Source organism: Mytilus galloprovincialis, chromosome 1, assembly GCF_965363235.1.
Source record: "Mytilus galloprovincialis chromosome 1, xbMytGall1.hap1.1, whole genome shotgun sequence".
In the NCBI taxonomy this organism is placed as follows: domain Eukaryota; kingdom Metazoa; phylum Mollusca; class Bivalvia; order Mytilida; family Mytilidae; genus Mytilus; species Mytilus galloprovincialis.
Window position 1 is genome coordinate 31842934 of NC_134838.1, and position 22360 is coordinate 31865293.

General features: G+C 33.3%; 1 protein-coding gene across 2 annotated transcripts in view; it reads right to left on the reverse strand.

The window, feature by feature from the left end:
- Window positions 1–21425, reverse strand: part of LOC143071568 (uncharacterized) — a 52839-nt gene extending 31414 nt beyond the window's left edge. The window contains exon 1 of one of the 2 annotated variants that reach the window (XM_076245962.1): window positions 21275–21425. The gene's annotated coding sequence lies outside the window, so the exon portion shown is untranslated. Of the gene's footprint in view, window positions 1–21015; window positions 21235–21274 lie in introns of those variants that run through there. The other variant, XM_076245971.1, reaches the window with a different exon arrangement.
- Window positions 21426–22360: the final 935 nt, after the last annotated feature.

Consider the following 22360-nt stretch of genomic DNA (forward strand, 5'->3'; position numbering starts at 1 on the left):
ATCTTAATTATATCTAACAGTGGATTGATTCAATTAAGCTAAAATGTATTTTGACATAGCTTCTGCTGTTCCAGTAATCCATTTTGGTTGCTATTCAACGATATTCCACTACTTTTCACTTCCAACTATTTGGTCCATTGATAGAATGATGCAGTTTATTTTATTTTATTTTATTTTAATTCATTTCATTATTTCTTATTTCAAAAACTAAATGTTTAAATTTGATTTGCAATCGTGATATTTTCAATGACATTGTCATCAATGATGATAAACATGACAATTTACAGCTTATTATTCAATTATGTAGTTAATGGAAATACTTGTGTTCGCTTTACGACAGCGTTGTCTTAATTTCAATACTCCTTCGGTATGGTAGTGAAAATTAATCAACTGTTGAAAACAAAGGAGAAAATCAATCGATGTACATCAGAACATCTGCTTCCCCACATAACAAAAAAGTAAAAAGATCATCAAAACTAATCAAACAATAGTAATAAAAAAACTAAGTGTACTAATGACTGTAAATTTCAGTAAAATCATAATGTGATGATTAAAAAAATACAAGAAATCTTTCTTGCTTCTAAAAAGGCAATTGCTAAATAAAAATGTCCATCAACTAATCTAAGTGATTTGTGATGATAAAAGAAATTGTCTTGTACTCAACGTGTTTATACCTGTCATCTACTTTATTAGTCCAGTACAATGACATGATGTTGCATGTTTTCAATTACGGCAACAGTAGTTTACACATTTGACAATTCTTATACATCTAGTGAGAATTAAGAAACTAATTCACGAATACAAAGGAATCAAATGAACTCCAAAAGTAGCGAGACCGGTTACAGCGACAGAGTATGCGGATTTTGCTTTGTATGAATCACCTGCCATGTGAGTTCAGTCTCAGTCAATATGTCGCCATTAAGACTATTTTGTTCTTAAGATCTAAGACCTCGAAAACATGTCGCCTGTTTTTTGGAACACCTTGTGTGCTGTTTTATCACTATCTTGTTTAAAGGAGAGTTGGGGCCCCGCAGTCATATTTAACCCGTTTCATTAAAAGTGCGCCTTTCTCAAGGAACCCGTAATTCAGGGGTTGTCATTTGTTGCTGTATATCATATTTGTTTCTCTTTTGTTGTTATGTACATTCAGCAGATGGTTGGATTGTTCGTGAACATGGTTTTACATTTTGTCATGTCGTAATTACTTTAGCTCATTATGCGGTATGAGCTTTGCTCATTGTTTCATTTTGGCCATAAGGTAGCCTATAGTTTCGAAAATCTACATAATTATGTAACCAAGTTGTGATGGTGATCATAGAACTTGTGAGGTGTCTATTTCAGTCGATCTTTTTCATAACGTTTGTTGTTGAGCTTGTGTCCCTGCAAAATCCCTGTAAAGAAGGTTGACTGCAACTCACCATACTAAAACCGTTAACGGTAACTTATGCTGGGTTATAGTTTAGCTGTTTAAATTTACAAGTTGGTCAATCATAGAGGTAAATGTTGTTGAGACAAATAAAGGAAATAAAAGTGCGATAGATGACGGATAAATTCTAACAATTTGGCTTTCTGGATACTATCAACTAATTACAAACAACAACATATTTTTAAGAAGTATCGATGAATCTACTCTTTCTGTGAAGGTTGAAGAAAAAGAAAAGTTGCTATCACAATTTTATTGTACATGGGTTTTATCAAGAGTTCATTGGTATATAAATTGACAATTGAACATAAAAGTTAAGTTGGGTTTTTTTTTTTTAAATTTGTGCTGTATTTTTATATTCTGTAAAAATATATTTTTCTACAATAAGTAAATTGCTTTCGCTAAAATGGGCAAAAATGTCCTATCAAAGCGCTAAAATGTCATACCCCACTTAAAGGATCTAGTTAATAGTTATGTTAAAACATTTTGCACTAGTATTGCTGGCCATTTCTGTTGTAACAAAAAAGCAATAGAAACTAGATTTGCCATTGCAAGCAATAGCGGATGGCACCCTTTCCCCATTGCCTGGCCAGCGGCAGCCATTTAGAAAATTTTTGCTGTTTCCATGGCAACGGCGGCCATTTTGAAAATTCGAAACTCAAAAGTTAAGTCTACATTAGCTAGGCAAAATTTGTTATAAGTTTCATTAAATTTAAAGCATTTTAAAGTTTTTCATAATTTTGCTGTTCCCATGGTAACGGCGGCCATTTTGAATATTCCAAAGTCAAACCCCCGCTGCAATTTTTGCCCTCCATAATCATATACCATTTAATGTCTCTAGAATAAATTTAACATTGATGTTCTGGAATGTTCTGTGAAAATTCAAAGTTTTGACCTTTTTGCATTGTTTCCATGGTAACAACAGATATTTTGGAAATTCCAACGCCAAATTCCACATCTTCCAATGTTGCTCATCGTTACTGTGAAGTTTCATGAAGTTTGGAGCATTTTGATATTTTTGAAATTTTTGGTGTGGTTTCCATGGCAACATAGTAGTTCCAATGAGTGCCAAAATCATCCAACACCTGTATATGGCTGGCACCTACATTGTATCAAAATATAATGTTTCTGAGTTTAAGCATATCAAAACAGTTCACCAAAACAAAAAACAGGATTTTTTCACATTTGTTTCGTTTCCATGGTAACGGCAGCCATCTTGATGATGCCATACCCCACTGCACTATAGAATGTGGTGGTCAACATTATGGTATAGTTCCATCAATATTGTTCAAGTCAATTCTGAGAAATAGAATGGACAAAAAAGTGTGGAAGAATAAATATAACTAGAATTGCCATTGCAAGCAATAGCGGATGTCACCCTTCCCCCTATTGCCTCTATGCGGCAGCCATTTCAAACGTGTTTAACAGTAAATGCACAAATATGCATGGATATTCATCTTTTTGTAAATTTTCAGTATATTCAGAGCATTTTAAAGTATTTCACATTTATACCGTTTCCATGGCAACGGCAGCCATTTTGAAAATTTCAAAGTCAAAAGTCTCATCTTTACTTGTCAGTTACCAATAATATCAAATTTCATTAAGTTAAAACCATTTTGAGAATTTTTGACATTTTTGCAGTTTCCATGGCAACCGTGGCCATTTTGGAAATTCCAACTTCAAAAGTCATATGTAGACTTGATAGTCAACAATCATATCAAGTTTCATCAATTTTGAAGCATTCTGAAATTTTTGCTCCTGTATCCATGGTAACATAGTAGTTCCAATGATTGTCAAAATCATTCAAAACCTGTATATAGTGGACAACTATATTGCATAAAAATTTGATGATTTTAAGTTAAAGCATACCAAAGTTATTCACCAAACCCGGAAGTTTTTGGAGCATTTTGACCTTTTTGCATTGTTTCCATGGAAACGGCAGACATTTTGGAAATTCCAACGCCAAATTCCGCATCTACCAAAGTTGCTCATCGTTATGCTAAAGTTTCAAAAAAATTGGAGCATTTTCATATTTTTGAAATTTTTGGTGTAGTTTCCATGGCAACATAGTAGTTCCAATGATTGCCAAAATCATCCCAAAGCAGTATAAAGTGGGCACCTACATTGTATCAAAATCTAAAGATTTTAAGCTTAAGAGTTCTCAAACAATTCACCTAACTCCAAAATTATATTTTTTCACCATTTTTCCGTTTCCATGGTGATGGCAGCCATTTTTTAGTTCCAAAGTTGCACTGCAACTGGAAAGTCAGGGTTCCTTGTTATAGTGCACCATCATTCAGATTGGTTCCTTTGGCTCTGAGAAAGCGGGCGGACAAAATTAGGTGGAAGAAAAATAATAATAACTAGATTTGCCATTGCAAGCAATAGCGGATGGCACCCTTCCCACATTGCCAGGCGAGCGGCAGCCATTTAGAAAATTCCAAAGTCAAAGAGTTCATCTACACATGCACATCATCATTTTTGTAAAGTTTCATAAAGTTTGAAGCATTTTGATATTTTGGACATTTTTGCTGTTTCCATGGTTACGGCGGCCATTTTGAAAATTCCAACTTCAAAATGAAACTCTGCCCATGCCAGTTAATATTTCTGTCAAGTTTCATCAAGTTTACAGCATGTAAATTTTTTTTTCAATTTTTTTGACCTTTTTGCATTGTTTCCATGGTAACAAGAGCCATTTTGGAAATTCCAACTCCAAATGCCACATCTTCCGATGTTGCTCATCGTTACTGTGAAGTTTGGTGAAATTTGGAGCATTTTAATATTTTTGAAATTTTTGGTGTAGTTTCCATGGCAACATAGTAGTTCCAATGATTACCAAAATCATCCAAAACCTGTATATGGCTGGCACCTGCATTGTGTTAAAATATCAGGATTCTGAGTTTAAGCATCTCCAAATTATTCAACAAAACCAAAAAGTGAATTTTTTAACAGTTGTTCCGTTTCTATGGTAACGGCGGCCATCTTGAAAGTGCCAACCCCAAAAAGCAAATCTTCACATGGTGGTTAACATTATGGTATAGTTCCATCGTCTTTGGTCCATTTATATTAGAGTTCCAGAATGGACAAAAAAGTGTGGAAGAAAAATAATAATAAAGATAAAAAAAAACAAAAAGAAACGTAGAATAACAATATGTCACCCAAACTCCGTTTAGGGTGCCATAATAATACGGAAAAAGAAACAGAGGAAAAGCAATATGTCACCCGACATTGTCGATCGGGTGACATAATAATAATAAGCAGAAAAAAAGAATCGAACAATAACAATATGTCACCCCAACTCCGTTGAGGGTGCCATAAAAATAGCTCTAAAATGCAACGACCTGTTTTCGTTCGTAACCAGTCTCTAAAAATACCGTCTGACATCAGACTCGTAAGTCCCCAAAGACATAACATTAAAACTGTTACAGTACAGCGAGAAACATCATGATTCTTATTAACTCTAGAAGTAAATGTAAGTCTTCAAAGACTGTCGTTAAAATGTTACATAAAATGCAAAACAGGCAAAACAGTGTTGTTGTTTTCTCGAATGTGTGTAATCCAGATTACCAGTCGAGCATTAACTTTTCGAATACTTCCCCATCTTAGATAATTTTTAACTGTAAATAACCCGTTTAATTCCGTTATAATTAGTTGCATTTTGATTAATTTGATGACTGGAAAGCATTCTGAGGACGCATCGATTTTTGTATTTAGAATTGCTGTATTTACGAGATAAAGTATTTAATCGCAGGTTCTTACACAATAAACTATATATGGCGATTAGGAATACAGATCGGTACCTTTCACTTGTTTTATATACAACAACAACAACAACAACAACCCCCCCCCCCCCCCCCACCCTAAAAAAGGCGAAGTCATAATAAATCTGGGAAAAGTCCACGTAAGTAAAAACAAGAGTAAATAAAAAAGATTTATTCATAGTTCTTTGAAGATTAAAGTGAAAATATTTTATCTTTTTTGAAATTTAAAAAAAGAAATGATTTAATAAATGTTTGAACTACAACTGTTTGTATACTCTTTGACACATTCCCCATTTCCATTCTCAATTTTATAGCAATGTATTACTAAATAAGAAATGAAAAGTTATTGTAAACAAAAAGAAAAAAAAAAAACAAAAGGGAGCAATTACAAATCTACGTTGGCGGGACAGGTACGTGATGGCCAGAAGACGGGACCAATACAAATCGTAGGTGTAAGGACGTGTGGGTCATGGCTTAAAGACGAGACAAACACATATGTTAGATGGCAGGACAGGAACGTGTTGGCCACAAGACGGGACCAATACAAATCGTAGGTGTAAGGACGTGTGGGTCGTGGCTTAAAGACGAGACAAACATATATGTTAGATGGCAGGACAGGAACGTGTTGGCCACAAGACGGGACCAATACAAATCGTAGGTGTAAGGACAGGTTGGTCGTGGCTTAAAGACAAGACAAACACAAATGTCAGATGGCAGGACAGGAACGTGATAGCCGTAAAACGGGACCAATACAAATCGTATGTTTAAGGACAGGTGGGTCATGGCTTAAAGACGAGACAAACACATATGTAAGATGGCAGGACAGGTACGTGATGGCCACAAGACGGGACCAATACAAATCGTAGGTGTTAGGACAGGTGGGTCATGGCTTAAAGACGAGACAAACACATATGTTAGATGACAGGACAGGAACGTGTTGGCCACAAGACGGGACCAATACAAATCGTAGGTGTAAGGACAGGTGGGTCATGGCTTAAAGACGAGACAAACACATATGTTAGATGGCAGGAGAGGAACGCGATTGCTACAATACGGGACCAATACATTATCGTAGGTTTAAGGACAGGTGCGCCATGGCTAAAAACGGGACAAACACAAATGTTAGATTAAAGCACATGTACGCAATGTCTAATAGATAGGACAAACACAAATCGTAGGTGGAAAGAAAGGTACATCATGACTAAAAGATGGATAAAACACAAATCGTAGGTGGAATGAGAGGTATGCCATGGCTAGAAGACGGGACCAATACAAATCGTAGGTGGAAGGATAGATATGCCATGGCTAATAGATGGGACAACCCCAAATCGTATGTGGCAGGACAGGTACACCATGGCCACAAGACAGGACAAACCCAAATCTTAGATTGAAGTTTAGGCAACACCGTCGCCACAAGTCGCAAATAAATGACTAGAAGACAGAAATTATACCTTAATCTGCGTGACCTCGGATTCAGCACAGAAAAGTAATATTGATAAACAGGAATCACGCCTAATTCCTTTGAAAACTGAGTTACTCCAGATAGGTAAGTAGTTCTTGTTCAACTGGCTACTCCCGTCAAATTGTTCATAATATGTAAACATTTATGTCTTGAATAATGCAAATAAAAAAAAACCTTTAAAACTTTCCAATATGATCTCTAAAAATCAATAGTTATTTAGTTTTGTAATATTTATTAACGTGAATGCCCAGAACCCTTAGGCATAATTTCAGTGCTTACTTTAAATATTGACTGAGTCATGAATATATATTAGGATAGGATATATACAATGTTAGACAATGTTAGACAATAAGACCAAAAGACGAGAATGTAGAAACTATTTGGTACATGGTACAAGTCTTTCGAAGATAAAAGCAATCACTAAACGCTGTATTCAAATTACAATGATCTTTATCATCTTCCAAGTATTTCTACTCTATTGAATATATATGACCTTACAATAAAACCCATGTGAATGTATGGCAGTTAAATTACAGGTATGTTTAATATTAGCTCTTCAGCATGTCAGAAAGAACATTTATTATCGCTATTTTTTGCGTTTTTCTTTTGATCTTTTTTTGTGATAATTTTCATATCATGCTTCTCGCTTGAGATAAAAAAATTATCGCTAGAAACTAAGGAGGCCACGTTGGCGTTGCTAACGAAATTGACATTGAAATTGACAACGTCGTCATAGGTAAAAAAGCGATAAACAGATTATCATTGGTCATCTCAACTCGATTGCTTTTCTCACTTTCGCTGTACCAGCTCAAGCGAGAAAATCAATCTCGTTGAAATGATCAACGATAATCTATAATTACAGCACAATAATATGAATGATTTTTTTTATTTTAGATAAATCCAATTTAAGATATGCATGTATAAAGTATATATTAGGTATAAAACTTTATATATAGAAAGAGACCAAAGGCTTTGTTAGAAATATACTCTAAATTTGGTTGAAGATGAACAACACTTTATTACTTGTTGTCCTTGATTGGAATAATAAATATTCTTATTCTTATTATGGCACCCTCAACGGAGTTTTTTTTTGTATTTTGGAAATATCTATCGTTACCATGGAAACATACAAAATTTTCAAAATTTAGAAATGCTCCAAACTTTCTGAAAATTTACAGTAATGATAACTGGCATATGTAGATAAGATGTTCGGCTATGGAATTTCCAAAATGACCGCCGTAACCATGGAAACATAAAAAAATTTCAAAATGCTCCAAACTTCATGAAACTTTACAAAAATGTCTACATGCGCTCTTCGACTTTGGAACTTTCAAAATGGCTGCCATTTCTCTGGCAATGAAAGAAGGGTGCCATCCGTTATTGCTAGCAATTACAAAACTAGTCCTTATTCTTATTGTAGAATAATCTACAAAAGATAAAAGTCTCCGGTGTGACAAAATGTAAAAAAAGTTAAAAGAAAACACGGCCACGTTTTAAAAAGAAAACAATAAAAACGAAACGACAACCACTGAATTACAGGCTCGTGAATTAAAATGCATGTCTGTTATCGTAAAGGTAAATCGCACACCTCTAAATTTCAAATAAAATTCTTTCTAAAAGGACAATCTAAAAGTAATTTTCCGAAAGTATTACTAGTTCTGACTAAATCGAAGGCTCAAATCCCTTAGGTATAGTTTTGGTGTTTACTTCAAATACTGTATTTATTGTAAAAGTTTTAAATGTATTCCGTCTGAAGTTTATTACAGAAAGCAATCAATTACCACCGGTTGTCAATACTTTAAACATAAATTAATATGAAAAATCTTCTGTGAACTCCGTAAATGAATACAAACACGTTTGATGTAATATTATCAAACAACTGATATTGGCACAGTCATCGATATGACTGAAAGAAAATTATATCCCTTTGGGGTATACTTAGAAAAAATAAGGTTATTCATAGCCAAAATGTTTTGAACAACATTTAAATTCTTATAAACAGGGTTAATCTTTGAATACGCCAGTCTTGGATTCATTTGCAGTATTAGGACAGCAATGTTTCTGACTACAGAAACGCGACTTATATAAATAAATTATCTGTATAAGGAAACATGGCTAAATAAAGGTTAGAAAGATTGACTTATATAATAATAACAACTGACAATCATGTCATTCTTATTTATATCAACAAAATTGTACCCAGACGGCTACATTATATCCTCGAATACATCAGACGTAATATAAATGTTTCCCAGCGTTTTGTAAGAGTTGAACTGAATTAATTTCCAAGCAACCTTTAGATAATTAAATAGTTTCATAATAAAGCTTTTTGACCCAACTTGTAACAAAAAATAGCTTTCGTGTATTTGTTGCACTTTAATAAAGCTAGTTAATCTCTTCTTATTTTCGAAAACTATTTTAAAAACAAACGTATATACAATAGGTTTTGTAGCTTATTATAATGGTTCGAAGTGGTCAAATATTTCGTGTTAGAAAAATAACATCTTCATCCAAGTGTTACGATGTAGTAGATTTACAAACGTCTTAATGAAAAAGACTTGTTAAAATCCGACATTGTGTTGGTGGACATCAAAACAACTAAATATTGTCAATTAAAATGTCTAAGATTTATCGATTCTCGTCAAAGACGAATATAGATTATGATATCCATATTTGTCTTTGACGAGAATCGATAAACCTTTGGCTCCAATTTATTTTGCAAACATATTACTTTTTTCTGATTCTACAGATTAAATGTTGTTCAATGCAAACTTCTTTGCACCTCTATTCTTCCTTATACTCTACTTTACTTTACATCATATATCCCTTTTTAATTTGCAAATAAGAAAATGTGGTACGATAGCACAAAACTATCCACTGAAGTTCAAATGAACTGCACAATAGTGTTATAGCACAGAATAAGAACAAACTTTACGAGTACATATGTTCAAACACTTTTAGGCCATTTTTTAGTAGCAATTAACAAAAGAACTATGTCAACTGGACATGCTTTGATACTATATCGCTTGAATTTTACTTGATAACATTTTTTTTTCGCTTTGGAAATTCCATATATCGTCAAGTTATTGTAATTCCAATGGGGACTAACTATGCACCACTTATTGCGGATCTATTTTTGTATTGTTATGAGTTACAATTTATGACTAAAATTAGCAAAGACCCAGCGAAACAACATTTAATACAAAAATTTAACAATACTTTTAGATATGTGGATGATATATTGGCTCTCAATAATAACGACTTCAGTATGTATACTAAAGAAAGGAGTAGGTCCGGTAAGAGCCGATTTTTGCCTCAAATTTCAGGTTCATCTTACGAAAGATTTTTGACACTTTTTAAACACTTAAGTGTCTATTTCAATTGATTCAATTAGTTTATGTGAAAGATTTTAACTGACTTGGTCATTAAAAACGCTCCGATTCTAGCTAAAATATGAAAAATCTATTAGATATGCCAAAAAAAACGTCACTTTTCAGATGGTTTTTGTCAACAATGAAAGTGACCGCATCCGTGTTCATCCTCAACCTTTATATGTGTTATGTATTATCATCAAATACAACTTACATTTCAATATTATGAATGAACACGAATGCGGACACTTTCATTTAAGACGTGTATAAATGAACTAAAATGCTAAAATTGTGAAGATTTCCGTTATTTAGCATGACTTAATGATGCTAGTACCCAATATATGCGCATTGTATTGTCAAAAACAGCCCATTTTTATGTAGCAGAAGCATTCTACTTTCCAGTAAATAGCTAAGAGATTACATTTTCACAATTTTGTAAAACCGCTACATTTTGGGACCAAAAAGGGGTCTTACTGAACCTACTCCTTTATCCTGTTGAACTTCCTTTAATTAAAGCTTATACTAACAATGACCACTGCCCTTTCCTCGATCTTGATGTCTATATTATTAACGGGAAGCTAAATACAAAAATTTATGATAAAATGAGATGATTTTTCATTTCCTATCGTTAATTATCCATTTTTAGATGGTGACGTTCCCTTGTCCCCATCTTCTGGTGTTTATATATCTCAACTTGTACGATTCGCTCGTGTATGTAACAACGTATTAGATTTTAGCGAAAGAAATTTTTGTATTACTGAAAAATTATTACACCAGGGTTTTCGATATCACAAACTAGTCAAAACATTTACTAAATTTTATCATCGGTATAAGGAAATAATTCGTAAATATAACTCAACATGCAGACATCTTATACGTTCAGGTATTTCACATCCAATCGGTTATGGTAACATTCTTTACAAAGCACAAAAATGTCATTATTCACCTCAAAAACTTACAAAACCTTTAAATAGACTTATTAAGAAGGGATATAGTTACGATACTGTTGTCAGATCATTAAAGAATGCATATTTTGGCTTTTATATTGATTCACTTATAGGGTCTTTGCATCGGAACTAAACACATTTATTAAAAAAAAACGGTTGTTGGCATGACACGGGTTATGTTCTTCTCATATATTTTATGATAGTTTGATACTAAACCCCTAACGGGAGGGATTGTGCCTGATATTCATATGATGAAGACATAATCTTTCAATCAGTTTAATTGAGGTCTGGAGCTGGCATGTCAGTTAACTGCTAGTAGTCTGTTGTTATTTATGTATTATTATCATTTGTTTATTTTCTTTTGTTACATCTTCTGACATCGGACTCGGACTTCTCATGAACTGATTTTTAATGTGCGTATGGTTATGCGTTTAATTTTCTACAATGGCTAGAGGTATAATGGGATGATTGAGACCTCATAAACATGTTTAACCCCGCCGCAATTTTGCGCCTGTCCCAAGTCAGGAGCCTCTGGCCTTTGTTAGTCTTGTGATTTTTAATTTTAGTTTCTTGTGTATAATTCGGAGTTTAGTATGACGTCCATTATCACTGAACTAGTATACTCATTGGTGGCCTTTGGCTGTTGTCTGCTTTATGGTCGTGTTGTTGTCGCTTTGACACATTCCCCATTTCCTTTCTCAATTTTATTTAAACATCAGGGTCAGTTGAAAACAAAACTTTACGACTAAAGAGATAATTGTGAACTTTCCATTTCTAAGTAGCAACATTCCAACAGCACTTGCATACGGGGTATATATCTCCCAATTGATACGATATTCCCGTGCTTGCATTTTCTATCATGATTTTCTTGCTAGAGGGTTGCTGCTTACAAGGAAGCTGTTAAACCAAGAGTTCCAAATAGTGAAGTTGAAATCATCCCTTCGTAAATTTTACGGACGCCATCACGAGTTGGTTGACCGTTATGGAATAACCGTTTCACAAATGGTATTGGATATGTTCCTTACGTCGTAACTACAATCCCTGTCCCTTTCATGAATGTGACTTACCGAAATAGACTATTTACCGGATTTGTTATCACATAAGGTAGCACTCCACAGTTAGGTGTGTAGTTTGGTAGGCACTTAAAGTTAATTTCGCATTTTGGCCCCTGTGGATTTTTCAAATATGAGAGCTAGTGTGCAATAAAATTCATGTTTGGATAGCTGAGTATTAAAATAGCCTTTGTATTGGGTTTATATGAACATCAAGATTATGTAATGTATGTAATATAGGCTGTTTTCTGTATGACAGTCCATATTTTCATGTCCTTACCATACATTGGTCCGGCAATTATTGTAATGTTTTTTTCGCACGAACTTTGTGATTGGCCCGGGATTTTACGAAAAAATGAGGCGAAAGACACCCATTTTTTATTTGATCATTATGAAGATTTATGAAAACAATTTCTAAAAAGGTATCACTCAAAGGCATTGAAATTCCAGTTTGATCCAAATTTTGGGGTGGGATATGTGACATGTCCACCCCCCTTTTTGCAATATTTTATGGTAAATAAATGCAGAATGTTGCCATTGATACACATAAAAGGAATTAATTTTCACTCTTTTAACTTTTGAAAATCAAATCTATGGAATATACTGATTACAAACATATGCACATGTACAACACAAACAGTTAGGTTTATGTTTTAGAAATCCAGGAATAGGAGATGATAAAACATTTTGTGGCTCATTTTTAATTTTATTTTCTAACTGTGGAGTGCTACCTAAGCAACACGACGGGCGCCACATGTGGAGCAGGATCTGCTTACCCTTCCGGAGCACATGAGATCACCCCTAGTTTTGGTGGGGTTCGTGTTGCTTATTCTTTAGTTTTCTATGTTGTGTGATGTGTACTATTGTTTGTCTGTTTGTCTTTTTAAATTTTAGCCATGGCGTTGTCAGTTAATTTTCGATTTGAGTTTGACTGTCCTTCTGGTATCTTTCGTCCCTCTTTGATAGGGCTTAATTCATCGGATCCATACAAAGCCGAAAAACATCACACAAAAACACAGACTGGACGTGGAAGGGCATTTATACATCTCCCATCCCTGACAACAAAAAAGACACAAACGTTCCGCATTCAAGTCATCTTAAGCCTTATTCCACCCGGTCACATTTGGTTGACCAATTATACAAACTATTAGCTGCTACAATCTTGGCCAATCAAATTACATTTGCGTCAATGAGTTCAATGTTTCAGAATGATGTTTGCATTCTACCACAGGCAGAATTAATGCCAAACATGTTTTGGTATCGTTAACAATTATTCTTCGTAGTCGTTCAATTGTTACACTTGATGTTTATCAGTTTGTTTCCATGATATATCAATGATTATGTGACCCTTGAACTTTCACGCCAAAAACAGAATTTTACTAATTATAAGGAATTGATTTATAAGGTTTTCAATTAATATATCAATAAAAAGGAATAGGAATCTGGCGAAGTATCCAACATTAATTTCTTTTTCAATGGTTAAATAATAGAATGATTAATTGTTCGTTAAAATTGTCAGTAGAGATCAATCAAGCTCTGACCATTTTACCATTTTTGAGTTAAACGTTCATTCATCCGTAATGTCTCAAAAACACATAAATTCGACAAAAAACGAATATCTTCGATATTTTCATCATTTGTGGCCTTCATTAATTTTCACATATAAATTTTCACATATAAAACGTTAAGATATACAATAGTACCACAGACTGATACCATTGTTTTATACGATCTATTTATCTATCTGTTACCCATTTTGTCATTTTCTATCTATCTGTTTACATATTCTGTAATTTCCTATTTATCTGTTTACATATTTTGTAATTTCCTGTTTATCTGTCTAAACATTTTGTAATTTTAAGCAATAGTTTCCACTTTGTGATGGTCGTTAACACAGAACCCAAACTTGAACCAAACAAATTCGATTATTTAGTTCTAATCCTATGCACTGTGACAAACATGATTCGCGATTAGTTAGTTTAAACATGGAAGTATTATAATGACCGTCAATATAGTATTTCCATGGTTTAAACAATAGGCTGTTTTTTTTTTCTATAAGTGTACTCATAACAAATATCAAACAGAAACATAGGGATTCGGATACACGAAAACTGAAAACTTTAAATCCATCTACCTTCTCGACTGAAAAATCATTTAAGTATACGGCAATGAAATATTAATCCAACATCACAAAAATACCATATAAGTCAACATAAGGTTCTTTTCAAAGACAATTCTCTATACCGCATATGGAACTCTGAATTGGCTAAAAAATATAACTGCATGTACGACAAATTCAGGTATCCATCAAGGTAACGACAAACTACCAAAAGGCAGAAATGTGTGCTAGAAACTGGAACAATATAAAAGTCACTCATATTGATTGATATACATCGATAATTTAAATAGTATTTTTGTTAAATTCTGAGCCATAAAAAATGGTCAATAGCGTCTTGCCAATCATTTTGCAATGGTCTATCAGAAACACTTGCTACATAACTAAAACTGGTACCATGAATTTGGACATTAAATCTAACGCCTGTTTCATTACAACTCTCTTTAATGAGGTTGACTTAACATGATGACGGACTTATAAACACATTAACTGCATTCATTCTACATTTTAAATATTAAAATTTTTCAAACTAATATCGATCTCTTCTGAGAATTTATCTTTTTTTGCTCTGTTGCAGATAAACTTCATATAAATCTGAATTAATGAATTCTGCATATAAAAATCAATTTTTGCTCTATCAGACAACACTGTAGAGTAGTGAATTCACTCCAGACTAAACATTCAATCTCAGGTGTGCTTTAGTGATTTTAATGCTTCACTAAATTTGATAATACTGTTTTAATAGACAAAATAATGCAAAGGTTCTTAATTCTAAAATTATCCTCTTGGTGGACATAATGGTGGACATGTATTTCACGAATTTTTGGTTTATGTTTTTTATTGTTTATTTATTACTTCAGGATTTTCAATACTTAAGTTCAAGCAAAATCTTGAGAAGTATGAATGCGCATGTGGTGCATCAAATGATCCGAGTTATTGAATAAATTTGAAATCAATCAAGGAATAGTATACTGTCAATATATTTTGTCCAAGATATAATGTAAAAATAAGTGTTATTCCGTTTAAATAAAATTATGAATATGAATAAAAGAGAGATGTAGTGTAAGCATTAATTAAGCAAATCCCAAATAAAACACCCACACCTTTTCAGTTAATGTAATCCTGCTGGTCACCTTACATCCTTCAAACCCAATACCGTAAAATAAACGTTTTAACAGGTATTGGTCTCTTACAGGCTGTTTTCTTTTCATGTTGTTAAATGAGTTTCTCTGTTTTATATATCTCACGTCTGCAATATATATTTCAATTCGTTTTCTTTTTGAATTTCATTCCGTTTAGAAGATTTTAGAATATTATGCTAAAAACTAAAACAAGCGTATTTCTAACTTGAAATAACTATAAGCTCAACCATTTTATTTTTTTTCTTCTTAAAAATGCGGAAACGGAATTTAAATTGTATTCATTGTTGTAAATTTAAACAATCAAACCATAATATGTAATTCTTTAACCTTTGTTACTGACCTTTGCTATTCTTAGTTTACTATGCGAATTACAGATACAACCGATGATTAACATACATGCAAGAAAAGGAACCGATTGGTATCAAACCGGCAATAGTCACAATAATAAAAAAAATCCGCTTAAAATGAATTTATATACATTATATATAATCAGAATGATAACATGATATGATAGAAAAGCAAGTTAAGTATGTTTCTTTTTCAATGGTTAAATGATAGAAGGATTAATTGTTCGTTTAAATTGTCAGTAGAGATCAATCCAGCTCTGACCATTTTACCATTGTTGAGTTGAACGTTCATTCATCCGTAGTATCTCAAAAAAACATAAATTCGACAAAAACCGACATTATATATAATCAGAATGATAACATGATATGATAGAAAAGCATGTTAAGTATACGACAATTTATTGATCTTGGAATGTATTTTACAATTCATTGCTGAAACCATCCACCCACATTTACAGTGTGTTTTATCGTTTAATACTAATTAATGCTAAGTACTACTTCAGCAGACAAATTGGTAAACATACATGTGTTATATTAAAAATGTTTTGTCTGCAATTTTACTTTAACAACTTTGTTACCGTAAATCATGAATTGCAAAAAAACAAAACATGTATTGATGTATGTAAAAAAATTTAAAAAATGATGTGAACCTGTTAGCCTGAGGTATTTATGTTCTAATAAAATTACATCACATGTATGTTTCATTATAGTACGTTATTTTGATTGGCTAACGGCAGTCTCGCGTCATTCAGAAATTAACATTCTGTAACATGTACACAGGTAAAAACAAAGCAAAAACTTGATAGATATGGTGTTTTCATGATCCGAGCCAAAAAAATGCAATTATAAGTATTGAATGCCTTTTAGTAATTTTAAAGGGGTGTAAAAGCTTCCACGCTTTTCATACAACATGTACTTCGGTCAACGTTTTTACACCTCAATAAATTAACAAAAAGAAGCATTCAATTCTTAAATGAAAATGTTCTAAAGACTAACATTGTCCTATTGAGCCACATTGACATTTTTACAAGTATATGCAATAGTTTATAGTTTCCCTTTTGGCACTAACAATATTAAAAGACGTAAAAGAGAACCTGATTTTTTTAAAATTCTGATTCGAATTTTAAAGAACAAAATGTCTAGTCGGTTTGTATCATAAGATGAGGTTTTTCGATCCCTTGCACAGTAAATATCTACCTCGAACGACCCTACGAAGTTATTCTTGTGACTGGGTGCTAAATTTTAAATCAAAGATGTGCTTGAAATGTACAGTTAATTTGATTTAAGTAATTAGCTTTATCCGTCACATTGAAACTAAATGCGATAACTTCAAATTTGAATTCTAATTTCGGTGATTTACATCTTCATATATTTTCAAAGTAAAAATAAAACACGTATCAAAATGTGAATATAATTATGATATAACGGTTTTTATTTCATGTAGCAATGTTACCTTTCAAGATTTTATTGTACACTCTGAAAGTTTACAGTGGCGGATCCAGATGGAGCGTAGAGGGCGTACGCCCCCCCCCCCCTTTTTTTGCTTGGACTTTTTTTTAAATTTGTAAAAATGATTAATCAGACTAAGGCTCCGTGAAATTTGCCATTTCCCGTGTATTTTGTTTTTATGCGACAATTCTTAACTGATAACGATAGTTTTCGCTCGTAGCTACTGTAATATACTATTGGTTATGTCAAAGTCATGTGATTCAAAACGGCGGAGTTAACCAGTGCGTCGAAAAAAACGTCATTCAGTCATTTTGAAATTCAGATTACAGTAACACTTATGCTGAGGGTGACAAGTATGACACCTTTAAAGCGACAAAGGATTGAGCAAGAACGTACTGACTTCTATTTCATAATTCCACCAAACAGAAAGTAATATTCTATTACACTCTCGTGAAAGTTCCACAGCAATATTATTTCTCTACGAAAACGTTTAAGCCCAAACGCCCAGCCTATTGATAACATAGCTGAATAATGATTCCCAGTCAGTAAGCTCTAGAAAGGTACGGACTATTTGATTTGAGCGGGGAGTCTGAGAAGTTTGAGAGAAAATTCTTACCCTGATTTTTTGTCTTAATAAAAAATTCTGGTCGTATATATCTGGATTGTAAACAATAAGTTTGTCCACTCATTTGCTATTAGAAACAAAAATTTCAAACATAATTATTTAGCATAAAATGAACATGATGAATAATAAACGGGTGTTATTTTTTGGTGCCGGGGTTTGCATGTAAATCCCATATCTGACCGGAATATTTGTTTCGCCGAACTGATGTATTGAATACTTTTTCAAGGCCCGGCTGCAACCTGCCTGCTGGGTGTGACCATTATGTCTCCATTTGTCGACCGTCATTCATAAATTCGTTGTCCTTTTAGACTCATTCGTAGACTTTGGTTAATTTGGAACCCTCACTTCCCTTGTTGGCTGAAACATTTCAACCAAACATTTGGACAAAAATGGTTTGTTTGTTTTTAACTCGTGTTTGTCGTATTGCAAATTTCATCGATAGCCCGGCGTATATCTTGTTTACAACAAAAAAAATGTGAGGTTATACAAATTAAACAAACGAGAATTGTCCATGTTCATTTTTTACTGACAACTCCCACATCAAATATATTAGTACATAGCTTTCGATCTATCCAATCATTTTACGATAGACATTTAATGGGGAGAATACGGCATCAAAAATGTCCGACCCTTACACTTTACAGCAACTATGAAATATACATGCCCAACTTTAGGAACCGTGTGAAAATTTCATTGTACACTTATTTTATGCTTTTTTAGCCTAAAAAGGTCCAAAAAAATTGCTCGGCGAATTTCTAATTCGGTGAGAGAGAAGGAGAAGTTGAAGGTCACATGACTTCGACTAATGAGACGACAACGTAAGTATATATCTGAAGCTGGTATTTCTATGAGTCTTGAGATGTCAATACAACGTTCTAGGTGGATAGTGATACGGTGTTCCAGGAGATGAGGGGTCTCATAATACGGTCTGCAACGAAGGTTGCGTACATTATGTCAAGTTATTCGTTAATACGCTTAAAGATAAAATAATTAATTGAAATCTGTATTTGAAAATATACAATCTATTTACATCTTTTAATTGCTTCATACATTTGGAAAACAGGATTTATCGACAAGTTTATTTCTTATAGTTAAAAAAAATATTAACGCTAAATGAACCCAGACAATAGCTCTGGTAGTCATTATCCCGGCTAGTTCATGTAAGACAAAAGAAATACAGGTTTGTTTTCCTTTGTCCGCATATGGATGTGTTTCTGATCTAACTTATTTTTTACGAGGAAAAAAAATTGATTCCATGGAGCATCAACTTGAATAACCAGACTTGCAATTTTCAGATTAATTTTGTAGCAGACATATATCTCTAATTGTTTTGAAATCATTCCGATTTTCCCATTTGTTTGTCTTACTTACGAAATAGTTATGGAAAAGCACAATATACTAGAACATATTACTGAAATGCAGGGGCGTAGTTAGGTATTCATTCAACTGTAGGCACAAATCGGCAGGGGGTCTGTACCGCTGAAGGCACCCAGCATGTCTGAAAACGGATTTCAGCCTTTTGGCTGCAAAATTTTATGCACAAAAATATTAAATTTTCTGGTTATTTAATCATGATAATTATATTAATATACATGATGAAAAGTTCGAAGAATTATGAATAATTTACCATAACATCTGAATGGTGAATTACATAACGCAGTACAATTGGAAAATCAAATATTAAAAAAAATTATTTACAATATGTACTGCCCAGCATAGATCCGCGTATACCTTTAATTAGACCATAATTAAGCAATACACCCTGTTTGGTATTGTCAAATCAATTCCGTTATGATCGATATATACGTTTAACTTAATTGATAGTACATATTGACGATCCTTCATTAAAAAAAAATAGGCACGTGCACGTAAACCCTGATATTACTATATAATAACACTATCCTTTTGGCTAGAAAGACATCAACCATCAATCTTTTGATTCTTAAACCTTCACTCTAGCCACACAAACACATACACACATAATCGATGCCTAATGCGAAAGTTCTGTTCTGTTCATACTAACGTAACAAAATTCAAGAAATTCGTATTTTTTTTATATCCCGCTCTACTGTAAAATTCCTACCTGCTTAGGAATTTGAATAATTGTGGTCATTACACGTAGATCTGAGAGTACCCAAACTACTGGAAGCTAGTTGATAGATTGATTTTTAAACATCCAGTGTAAAATATTTATGCAAGTTTAGAACAAACAAAAAAAAAACAAATTGATTATTTACAATAAACACAACAGGGAGCCCAGTCCTGTAATAGGTGTTGTACAGGACGAAGGTCTCAAATTTGAAAATGCCATGAATTGGAAATGAGGGATTATTGGATAGGAGCAGAAACTTTGCCTTTCATTAGACCAACTACAAACTCCTCAAAGAGTGGCATTTTCTCTACAACTAGGCATAAGATTAAATGTACCCATTCTGACCAAACGTGACTACGTATTTATACATCCTGCACAGCCAAAGGGACGACCAACATTGGCAAGTCGGGTGAAGACAAAGTGGAAAGCTAGTTGAAAACTAACAACAACTAATTAAAAATTCATGTGTATAAGTTGAGGTTCATTCAAGTTTTTGTTGATAGAATTGAAATGATCTGAACCAAAGTTCTAGTTTATAGTTTCTATATAAGGTACACACATAAATAACATTCAATTCTATCCAATATTCCATTCACTATTAAAGGACGAGAGACTAGTGTACACATGACATTCGATAATTAGATTTGTGTGACAACTTCACTGGAGTTCATCTACATTTATATAACGTTGTTTATTATTTTTTTTAACAAAAAAAAAAATATTTGTGAAAAAGTTATGTGTAGGCACGTGCCTTAAGTGCCTAACGGCAACTACGTCCCTGAAATGAGAATTCTTAAGGCATTAAAATGTGACTCAAAGTTAATCCTCGTTATCTACAAAAGTTCTTGTTCTTGTTTTCCACTCCAACTTAACTCCATTTTCCCCAATGATAAACAAAGCCTTGAGATTGCGCAGCAATACTAAACCATCCTCTTAACTTAAGCGATTCCATGATTGAGTAAGAATCAACTTTCAATTCTGAAGGATAAATTGCTGGTACTTTATTTATAGCATAATGTAACTGTATGTGTGTTTGATAGTCAATATGTTGTTGATTTACAGCTTTTATTCTTCTGCAATGATATTAAACGGTGTAATACAACTCGTCTGCGACAGGTTTGAAATACCTATACGTTACACACATGGACCGTTATAATATGTACCAGGACTGAATTCCATATATAAAATAACGTCTATAATAAAACGGTAACTGAATTAATTGACTTACTTTGAACTGTGTCATTTCCCTGCAACTGTAATGACCACAGTGCCACCAAACGGCACGTTAGAAAAAATAATGCCACTTAATTACAGTTAAATCCTTTGTTTTGTACGGTAAAACTGAATTTTGTAGACAAAGACGAAGTGAAATACTAAGTATTGATCGCTAGGCGACGTTGATGCTACAGAGAAATCAACACGATCGGTGGTTTCAACATCTGTTGTCTTTGTGAGTTCTAATGGAATAAATATATAGTCAAACCTACCTTATACGGCAGACTTCCACCTGTCTGATATTGTCTGCGATAGACTTTGGTTAATGGTGTAATGCTTCTGAGATACGATCCGTTCCTGAAATGAAATGGACATTCGTAATGACCCAATCATAGCATGTTGAAGCGCTCGAGCAATTGATTACCCGATATAAATGACTAGATCTCGGATCGATTTTAGATTTGATTTTAAACGCGAGTAAATACCGCGTTTATTTTATGAAGGCTGTAAACGATTTAGCAATGCAATATATAGATATAAAATTACATAATCTATCATTTATTCTCGATATAGTTTTTGTAGTGTTTTTGTTGATTTTTTTTTATGTGTAGGACTTACTTTTTGTCCCTCGTGAATGGTCAACCTGAGTATTTATTACATGTTTGTCACTTCGGAATTCTATTTCGGAGATTTATGCTTAAAATAACAAATGAGTGCCATGATGCGTTAATTCAAATATCATTTTGATGTAGGATTAGAGATTATCGATGTATATAGATATTCCAGGAAAATGTGATTATTATTCCGGGGTGACAGTGTCAAATCTAAGTAAAGATTAAAATCGTGACCATATATATATCAATACGAGTAAACAAAATAACAGGCTAAATTAAGTTAAAAAAATAGCAAAATAGAGAAAGTGGTCAGAAACATTTTAATTTCCGTTAACTTTATCATATTTATGTGCCTGTCCAAAGTCAGGCAGAAGCCATAATTGAGTGGTGTTTTTTTTTTTTTTTTTTGGGGGGGGGGGGGGTTTATTGTCTGCAAAGTTTTATATCTCGATTATTTTTTTATCATGAAATATGGCGTTGATTTATTCTTTTGAATTGATTCAGATTTTGTCGTCCCATGGCTATTAATAGCTATAACTTGACGGTATGGTATTTTCTCATTGTTGAAGGCCGTATAGTTTATAGTTGTTTACATACTCGTCATTTGATTTGGTCACATCGTGTCGTGTAGCTGTATCATTTGACGATCATACCATTTCTCCTTATGTTTATCATTGAAATAATTATTTAGTAGCATCAGTCGTCACAATTACTAACGCTGAAAATGAACAATTACAAGCTAAG